Consider the following 8,583-nt stretch of genomic DNA (forward strand, 5'->3'; position numbering starts at 1 on the left):
GAAATGTAAATGCCTTTATAACTTTAATCCAAAAGGGAAGAAAATTATACGATTGGGCTTTAGATTTTGCATTTCTCTCTCCAAAATTCACTAAAATTAGGAAATGCTATTAAATAGAAACAAATAATCTGCATTAATTTCTATTTTAGTAAACAGCATTAAATTTATTCACACCCACAGTGGTACAGTGTGATCCATCCAAATTGGGCATTCTTGTTAAAAATCTCCAATTTTAATTATTTAAAATAATGGAATATTTCTATAGCCCCCTCCTTTTCTTAAAAGAGTGGTTCTCAACTAGGCTGTGGCTTTACCCTCTAGGGGACATTTGTCCATGCTTGGATATTGTTTATGGTTGTCACCATAGAGGAATCATACTGGCACCTAGTGGGTAGATGCAGCTCAACATCTTTCTCTGCACAAAGCATTTTCCTACAATAAAGGAATTTCAAGTCCAAACTCATTGGTATCAAAGTTCAGGAATCCTGTTGCAGAAAAGCAATGAATTTTGTTTCACATCTGATATGCTTATACCACAATTCAGAATTGAGTTATAAAAATTAGAAAAGTTGATATTGTTATACAACAGTAAAACCAATAAGAAACTCCTTTTGCAGAATTCCTTTTACAGAAACCAATGCAGATAGATCCTGCATACTGTCACAATTCAGCATGGGTGTTTGCTTTAAGGGCAATGCAAGTTAAAACTAAAGTGACAGCATAGGCTGGGGATATAGCTCAGTGGCACAGTGCCTGCCTGGCAAGTGCAAGGTCATGATTTGAATTCCTGGTACTCAAAAATAAATAAATAAATAAATGAACTAAAGCAACAGTGTAAATTTACTAGCACAAGTTTTACTTGGAAAGTAATCAGAGATCAGGAAAGGGGGCCAGCTTGAGTAGTAGGTGGATAGGGTAGATTCTGAAAAGAAGATCAGAACAGACCATTCCTGAAGCAAAGGGATAAGTTTTAGGAGGCACTGCTAGTGGGCTGGGGTCCAGTCAATCACTATCTCAGTCCTGGTTTCCTAGTTCAGATTGGATCCTCATGACTGGAGAGGCAATTTGATTCCCGTAGGATGAAACCTTGTGATTTAAGGGGTAATCTGGCTCCCATGACAGGAATCCTCATGACTTGAGGGAAATCTCAGTCATGTGAGACTCTGCTGAAATCCAGGGTGACTGGAAGTTTAGGGCAATGGAACTTCCAGGAATAGGCGTTTTTAGTGCGGAAGGGCCATGAAGTGGTCGGGTAAATTCACAGCCAATAAACCTTATTTTCCCAGCTTTTAAACAGACACACCCTGAATGACAAACGTCTGTGCACAGCTGAGAAGGATTTGACCGAAATTCACAAAATGGAAGTCAAGTTTTGTGCTACTTTTAATTACTATTGGGCATTTGTCTGTCCAAGCAAACAGTCATTGATTTTAGCACAAACCACTTTTAAGCCCCTGTGTTTTTCAAACAAAAATCATTATTTTAATGAGTAACAAGTTAACAGCCCAAGAGTTCTCTGTTCCTGTAGTGGTCTCTGACTATGTTAATTATAGTGAAATTTCAGATACATGTTTTTGTTTTTGTCAGCTGTTTGAATAACTTTTGATAAACTCTTTTTCTCAACAAATGTGTTATATAGTATATTTATATATGCCTATATATAAATGCATGTGTATATAGGTATATAACTATATAGATATGACTTCTAGTGAAGGGAAATAATCAGGCTCCAAAAGAAGCTAAAATAGGTATTTTGGTGTTTATGAAATCTACAGCTACATAAGCAGAATTGTACAAGCAAAAATGAGGAATGACAGATAACTTTCTGAAGTTAACAACGTAGAGATTTCTGGGACATAGAATCTGGAATTTGAATTATCAAATCATAACCTATCGCTTAGATAAATACTCAGTGGATACTTTAAAATGATGACAAATACATCACTTCTCTGCCTGATGTTTAATTAATATCCATAATATCTACAATCATAACATTTAAAGGATTAATTTTAGATTCAGCTCATTTCATTCCTCTACTACTACTGTTTCATTGACTTATCTTGTCTAGTTGCTATAACACTTCTTACTAAGAATCAAAAAATATTATGAGGAATTACCTATTTTTTATATAGAGATTCATTTTTTGCATCAGAGAAACTGGAAGTGATAGGTCAGCTGGGGTAGTACAAGAGGAACAATGGTATGTTCAGCATTTGGGATATTGCTATGAACTATTTTGCCAGATTTATGGCTTTGCAGTGCAAGGTTTTGACAGGACACATCCCCCTTATAAATTTGTTAGAATTAATTATACGAATGCCAATAAATACCATATAAGCCATTTGCCTTTAAACTTTTTACATCTAATGATATGATAAATACACAAATGTATACACAAATGTGATTCATTAAAAATATTAAATTATAAAAAAGAAGTGTTTCTGGTATTAATTTCAAAAAAACTCTACAGTTTAGATCTTTTATAGGGGTATTTTCTAGACAGAGTCTGTCAAGTATAAGCAAAATTTCACTTTTAATAATTGGGGAACAAACAGCAGTATAACATTTACATAATAGTCTCATAAATGTTGGTAGCGAAGCTGTCTGTACCTAGGGTACCTAGGACAAGGTCACTGCTTCTCATGAGTTTGGCAGGGCTGCATGAGAAGTGTGCACAGCTGAGGGAGCTGAGGTACAAAGTGATTTTGTCTTCCCCTGAGATAATATAGACAACTCCTCTCTTGTTCCTGTGTAACCACTAAAACATGATGGTTTATTGACGATGAGATGTTCTTCCTGTTCTGGATCTTACCCTCCCTTTAAAATTCTCTGTAAACAGCCTCCTATGCTGAGTGTATAAGGAAATGCACTGCAGTTGTTGGGCAGTCCTTTCTCCTATCACGAGAGGGGCTCCACCGGGCATCAACCTTCTGCTGATTGTATAAACACATGGCAGTCATTGGGCAGCTCCTGTCTCCCATCAGGAGAGGGCCCCACCTGACCTCAGCTTTCTACATTCTTACACTTGCCTGCATTTCTCCATCCTCCACCATCCTCCTTCCAGAATCTCAAGAGCTATGCTGGACATGACACATAGGTGCCTTTTGAAACTTTGTACTGTTTTTGTCATCAGGTGAACTAAACATTTTCATAAGGAACAAAATTTTCAAGGTGCAAAGTTGGTTGCAGTCTGAAGAGTTCAGCCAGTTGCCATGTCGGAGAAGAACAACAAAAAAAATTATTTAAATGTAAACTAGTATGGTGGAAACACTGTGTGCATCTTGGTTTATCACTTAATAAACCACCTGAAAACATTAATGTTTGTTATCTTAGTTGTCAAACCAGATTACAGTTTTTCTCAAACACTGGAAAAATCATTCAGTGGTGGAAGACTGAGAGCATTTGATCTCATAAGTGGTAATGAGAGAACCTGCAAATTCACATGCTGCTGGGAGTGGAAAGGTGGTCTCTCTGTGCTCAAATCTCCTTTACAGAAAACTGCCTTTATTTTCCAGTTGCAGGAGCTAGGGGTATTCATCCCACTTGTAGGTCTCTTCATACCCAAAGGGCACTTCTTGTATGAGAGGGACTCCAGCTCCTATCCAACGCCACTACCAAACATGTTAAAGATATCCATGTGTATTAATAGAAGGGGTGTGGATAACAAACACCTAAGACAATGTGGATTAGAGACAGGCCAGCTAGGTAAGGGTTGGTATCTTGGTAGAGAGTTCAGAGTGAGATGGCAGAGGGAGATAATCTGAAGTTTAAGGCTGCAGAACACTTGGAGAGGGAAGGCAATAGGATGAAATGAACACATGCAATCGGTGCTAAATTGGCCTCAGATGGACTTGGGGAAGAAAATACGTATTTGACTTCTTAGCTGTATATAGGGTTTCTCTGCATTCAATACTCCCACAAGATAGAAACACAAAGGATGCTAGAATTAGTTCAAATCTTTTACATCTACTTAATTATTTAAATTCTGAAAAGTAGGTATCCAAGACCTTGCATTCAAAGGACAATGTTAGGTAAAATTCTATTGCCTTTATATCTCTAAAATAATATAGAAAGGATATATTAATCAAATTAATTTTTAAAATTTGAGATTCTAAATTATTAAAATAGTTGTCTGAATGTCCCATTTTATTGTATGTGTCAAAACAGTCTAATTTTTGTGCTGATAAAACACATGGCTCTTATTAACTAGGAATGCAAATATATACAATGTCATGATACAAAATTCCCAAGAAAGATGGGTAATTGTGATAAAAATATGATATGATTTCATTTCTTACCGAATTTAGGATGCAATGTTTCTTATGTTGGCTTAAACTACGTTGATTATCAATCTGAGAAATTCCTCTTTAATTTGAGTTTAGACTTCATGAAGAACAGTGTCCCCAAGAATATGCAAAATGATGTACAAAAAGCATGGCTCACAATAAATATGTTCTCCCAAACACCCACACTCCAATGCTGAATCAGAATGGTAATGTCCTTTGAGTCATAGCCAGAATATCTCAGTGTGTGCTTTCAGCACACTTTTTTGGCAAGCTAAGGGCTGCTATTTAAACTGTGCATAGGGCTGGAAATGTAGCTTAATAGAAGAGCTCTTAGCTACATATGTGAAGCACTTGGTTCAATCTCCAGTACCAATGGGAGAGGTGGAAATCTGTATAAATAATTATTATTAGGAGAGATCAAGTGGAAATTGCTCTGGACTGAATGGGGACCTCAAAAATTTGTATGTTCCAACTCTAGCCCTCCATGTAACTGTATTTGGAGATCAGGATTTGAGGAGGTAGCTAAGGTTACATGAAGTCTGTAGGATGAAGCTAGGATCCAAGGGGATTAGTGTCCTTACATGAAGGGGCAGATGCAGGAGAGTTCTCTCCACCACATGAAGGAGCCTTTGCCACAACTCAAGCAGACTAGCGTTTTGCAGGGTTCACATTGTGAGAAAATAAACTGTGGTTGTTTGAGTCACCTGCACTATTGTAATTTGTTATGTGAGCCTATACCTACTGGTAGAGAAATGTAAAGGATAACAGAGCCACAGCCACTTTACAAATTGAAACTGAAGGAAATTTTTAGATGAGAGGGAAAAATGAGGAAATATCCAGATTTTACCCTATGTTGTCTTCTAGAAATATTAGACTACATCAACAATCTATTTTAAATTGAATTTCATGAAATGTATTATATCTGTGACTAAATACAGTATCCATAGTTTTTATACAAATGCCAAAGTTCCAGTTCCTATTGTTGGAAATGTCATCCTTTCCTCCAGTGATTTGCCTTTGAATGTTTGTCAAAGATTAACGGTTGTATTTGTATAGGTTTCTTTCTGTCCTCCTTGTCTGTGTGGCTATATTTTTGCCAATACCATAATATCTGTATTATTTTAGCTTTATAGGAAATCTTTAAATGAGTAGTGTAGGTCTTCTGACATTAGCTCTTCTTCACTATTGTTCTGGCCATAGCAGATCATTTATTTTTTCATATAAATTTAGAATCAGTTTGTCACTACCTATAGAACTGCTTGATTGAAAGTGCGTAAAATCTATAAATCAAGTTAAGAACTTGTATCACAACAGTATTCAGGCTTCTAATACATGAACCATAAATATTTTTGCAGTTTTTTAGACATTTGATTTCTTCACTAGATTATGTTTCCTCATATATAGATCCTATTCATACATTGTTAAATTTGTACCTAATTATTTCAAATTTTCTTTGCTATTGCAATAGTTCTTATCATAAGTGTTTATTTCAAATTCCAATTGTTCATTTCTAAGATATATATTTTTTCTTGTACTAACCTTATACTCTGTGATTTTGTTATAATCACACACTTGTTAAAGGATTGTTTTCTGATTTTTAAAAATTTGAGATTTTATATGTAAGCAAATATATCATTTGCTAACAAGGACAGATATAATTTTTCCTTACAAACATGTGCTTCTGTGTGTGTGTGTGTGTGTGTGTGTGTGTGTGTCTTGTTTAAGTTGCTAGGTCTTTCAGTATGCTGTTGAACATTAGTAGTAAACGAGGACATTCTTACCTCATATGTTAAATGTAGTGATCATGGCTTTCAGCAGGAAGTCTGATATTTAATGTAAGATTTACTTTTTTGGATGTCCTGTATTAAATTGAAGACATTTCCCTCTATTCCTAATTTATAGCAGATTGTTATTTTTTTTTTACCAAGAATGGTTTTTGAATTTTGAAAGTGCTTTTCCTGTAACAATTCATAAATGTATGGCTTATCTTGTTTAGTCTACTGATGTGGTTAATTGCACTATTTGATTTTTAAATGGTGGACTAACCTAGTATCCAGGAAACAAAGTCCCATTTGATATGGGTGCATAATTCTTTACTTTGTATTCTTTTTTTTATCATTACGTCACTCTGTAACAGCTTTCTAAGTTCTGTAAATATGTTCTGTTTCTTACTTCAAAGCTTTTGGCTCTTTGCCCTTTGGACCTCACCTAAGGTATCTCTTCCTGGACTCCCTCTGGAACTGTCCCCTCTTCCAGCTATTTTGTTGCATCACCATATTCTGTTTTCCACAGGATAATCCATAAAATTAAAAATTGATTTGTCTATTGTTCTGTGTACTTTTTTAAAGAGAGTGGACCATTGTCTTTCTTAATTATCTCTACATTTTCTGAGCTCAAATTGTCTTACTTTTTATAAATAAAAGTGGTTATAATTGTGATCACAGTGATATAGGAGAAAGCACAAAGGAAAGAGAAAGGAAGAAGGAGAAGGACAGAGAAAGGATAGCAAGAAAAAGAGAATAACTGCAGAGGCAAAAATCTTTGGAACTGAAGAATATTTGGATGCCCAAACTAAGATGGGGGTACTTAGAGGAACATATCAATTCTATGGTCACATCTTATAATGATTAAATATGTGGTAGGTTGGGAAACATTGAACTCTCTGAAGAATATGTTTGATCATTTGATTTTGATAAGGTTAAAAAACAGATAAAGAGCTACTTGTTCTAAGGCTATCAGGGAGTATAGAGGAAGAGAGATCATGTCAAAAGCATTATATTGTGACCCTGCACTCTGGTAATTTGTGCCAGCTTTGTTTCAACTTTGTACATGAGAAGTGAGACCATCTGAAGCACTGATTTTCCAGAACTTTCTCCATGAAGTTGAATACTATAATGGGTGTGGACAGATACCATAAATTAGATGCTCTATGCTTAAAATATCTTTATAAAGTTCTAGTTACTATATTTCATAAAACTGAAAATATAATTCAATAGAAAAGAGCCATTCCAAAGTTTAGGGACAATAGATTAGTCATTGAAAAAATCATTATTACAGAAATGTAAGTCCAGGTGGGTTAAAATTTTAATTATGAGAATTAAAACATAAGTATACAAGTTAAATAAAAGTATATTTATAACATTTCAGTGAGAAAGGAATTTTTATGACTTAAGTGGACAGAAAGTTCTCAAGGAAGTATGTAATAATTACTACAAAAAGTATCTTATTTTTATTCCATTATAATAATCTAGAAATTTAAGAGCAAATAATAGTCATTTATCTCTCTATACATGATTCTATTTATGATTAATCTCAATAATTATAAAATAGTGAATTAATAAATAGGTACATGCTGCAACAGGAAAATTAAGCATCTATAAATTGACAACTAGAAGTGGTTTTACTTTAATAAAAACATTTGCCCCTAGATTGTATTTTAAAAGGCTAAATATTGAAAATATGAAGAAACTTTCATCCCCAGTAACACTGAAAGAAATTTGAGAAAATAAATATTGGGATTTCTCTTGTTTTTCTGAATAATTCACACACAAATATTTGCTTTGATAAAATTTCTGAAAAAGGTACACTGGCCTAATTTATTGTGAAAGTATAAATTAATGTACGAGGCATAAAAGGGTTTGAAAGCATATATCAACAGCACAAAAATGTTCAATTGTGCATTTCACAAAGTGAGATTCTTAAGCTCTCCTCGTAAAAAAATGTAATGATGAGTATGAAAGAGCATGGTTAAATGTGGATGATTGGAAGTCCAACAATAACAGCATATTGGAGAAAGTTTTAATATATTCACATAATGAATGGGTGTAATATTATTAAAGTTATACTTTTAAAAAGTATGCCATTTTAATTCAATGTTAAAAGGCTATATACATTGACAAAGAGATAGAGACAATGTTAATTTTTAAAAAAAGAAAGCTGCATATGGTGGTACAAGCCTGTAATCCTAGCACTCAGGAAACTGAGGCAGGAGGACCACTATGAGTTAGAGGCCAGCTTGAACTGCATAGTGAAACCCTGTCTCAAAAAATAAATAAATAAATAAAAATAAAAAGACAAAAAAGGAAAGGGAGAGAGTCACAAAATAGTAATGAAAGTGATTTCTGGTCAAATAAAAGCACATTCTCTCCTATAATATCTATTTCCCTCAAATTTACTACAATAATTATGCATTAAGATTTACAAGTTACAGATATTATGTGAAACATGTGAAGAAATAGGTGAATTCAAACCAAAAGTATTTAATTTGTATTTATCTTTTCATTTAATTTTCCTCTTA

The sequence above is a fragment of the Chinchilla lanigera genome, unplaced genomic scaffold, assembly GCF_000276665.1.
Source record: "Chinchilla lanigera isolate Chin_1 unplaced genomic scaffold, ChiLan1.0 scaffold00008, whole genome shotgun sequence".
Classification (NCBI taxonomy): Eukaryota; Metazoa; Chordata; class Mammalia; order Rodentia; family Chinchillidae; genus Chinchilla; species Chinchilla lanigera.